The sequence below is a fragment of the Agrilus planipennis genome, unplaced genomic scaffold, assembly GCF_000699045.2.
Source record: "Agrilus planipennis isolate EAB-ADULT unplaced genomic scaffold, Apla_2.0 scaffold68, whole genome shotgun sequence".
Lineage (NCBI taxonomy): Eukaryota > Metazoa > Arthropoda > Insecta > Coleoptera > Buprestidae > Agrilus > Agrilus planipennis.
This window is the reverse complement of record NW_020439033.1, coordinates 146286-148632: the sequence shown is the minus strand read 5'-3', so window position 1 is coordinate 148632 and position 2347 is coordinate 146286.

Here is a 2347-nt window from a genome sequence, read left to right as displayed (position 1 = left end):
TCACAGTTTCTAGTTGATAGTGATGGTGGAGAAGGAACTGTAAACAAAACGTAAGTTTGAAAAAAATGTGCAATATTTACCTTATAATTGGTACAAATTTGAGTTATTAAAAATGAAAAGGAATAACTATCAAATTTAAATCTCATAAAACCAATATACTCTACATTTAATTGCAGTTAAAAACACCCCGTATATAATGCAGCTGATTTTATTCTGTTATGCGTTATTTTTAATTTTTCATTACTATTACAATAATTAAAATACACCTAAATTACCCAATATTTTTATAACAAGATAAAACAGAATGCACTGAATGTTTACTGTTTACTTATAAAGTTTTCTTTAAGTAATTAATGTATTTAAATAATGGGTGTTGTCGTGCATTTATTTTTCCCTTTGATGTTCCGATAAATACAAAAATAAGTAGTAATGTGTAATTAGCAGTTACCGCAATTATTATACTGAGATGAATTCAGTTTAATTCAGCTCGAATAAGAAATAATACAATTCCGACATAATAAATTGACCTTGTCCTCAAACAATAAAAATTGTTAATTTCCAAAATTTCTTATAAGAATTTTAGAAACAACAATTGTAGTTGTACTTATTACATGATGTTCATTAAGCTACACCCTGTATGTTACAGGCAGTGCAACACGTAATTATTTCTTATGTTGATAGGTAGCAGCACAAGTCTTCGTTTTGTTACTGTACCGATAGATAGATGGCAGTTCGACATTTTATTATTTTATTGTGTTTTTAGATGGCAGCACAACTTTTTGTTTTGTAGCTTTATTTTGTGTTTTTTAATGCCTGCTTTCTTTTGTTTCAGTCCAAGTTTATCACGAGGGAAAAAGATAGGAATACTAGCACTCATATTGCTCATCCTCGTCTGTTTTCTTGTCGCTTTCTTGTTAAGAACTCTTGCAAACGATGATAACAAAGAACTCGTACCCCCCAACCCTACTAAACAATTACCCTCTTCAGCATCGAAACTTAAGATATTCAAAAAGGCAGCTGTTTGCGCTGATGGTCCCCCTTGTGCTGAAATAGGAAAGTAAGTATAACCATTTTTACTATTTTCATTTGGGCTTCTTTCTAATGATGGTCTTGCTTCTTTTTGATTTAATATTAATTAAGAGATTGTACAACAAGTATTAATTAAATATAATGCTAGAAAGAAACAGTTAACTATAAAATACAAATAAAAGCTTTTGTACGCTTGCTAACAATCGTTCGTTCCTGTATATTAGGTTGCCTAAGTTATAGTATGGAAATAATTCGTTATGTACAGGACGATACTTTTTTATGAAATAATGACTGGACATCTTTCCAATACATGCATCAATGTTTCATGCTCCCTTTCACAAATTCTACAACTTCCTTCTTCCTCTTTCATCCACCATCCATTCCTTCGATCATAATACATCCTTCCAACACATGCATCAATGTTTCATGCTCCCTTTCACAAATTCTACAACTTCCTTCTTCCTCTTTCATCCACCATCCATTCCTTCGATTCTAATACGTGTTAAATGTACATAAAAAAGTGATTTTAAAAAATGAATATTAATTATTCGAATTGTTTACATTATCGACAGAAAAAACAAATTTTAAATGGGTGTAATACTTTGTTAAATAAAGCAAATAAAATTTTTGCTTCAGAGCGTTAAAATGAAATGGAAAGAATTCAATTTCAACGCACCCTCGAGGGGAAAAATCTCATTCACTTTTGTTTTATATAAACACACTTCAAAAGGTTCTAAGCTCCAATTTTATCATAAATAAATTGACGATAACTCTTCGCAAAAATCAATATGCTACTTGCATACTTCTTATACGTCTGACGTAAATAAAAATAACAATAAAACTTGTAAAATTTATGTCAATTCCTTTGTTGTCGGCCGTTATTTGAAGTGAAACTTCTTTATGCACGGTAGAGTAAGTTCGTTTCATGCGAGTTGCTATGTAACAAAATCATGCAACGGATGTCCCCCCTCTACTCGGTCACGTAGTCTAGTTCGTAGTGGGGATCGCTTGAGCCGTGAGCGCTCTTCAATGCAACATTCGTTACAGGCAACTCCGGCATGTATAGTGTAAAATTTAAATTCATAGTGTACAAATAATACCAATAAACCAATTCCTTAACCCCTATCCCGGTATGTTTGTGTGTTTGAAGAAGTTTCACTTCAGTAGCGTGTTGTATAATTACACGTTGTATTTTTTTTTTTATTTAAATGCTGCAATCTATATGTTGTTTTAATCGTGCATTTAATAAACGCCCTCTCTGACCTATATAGGGTGTCCCAGTTATAATAATTAATATTTATACCACAGATTCCTACGG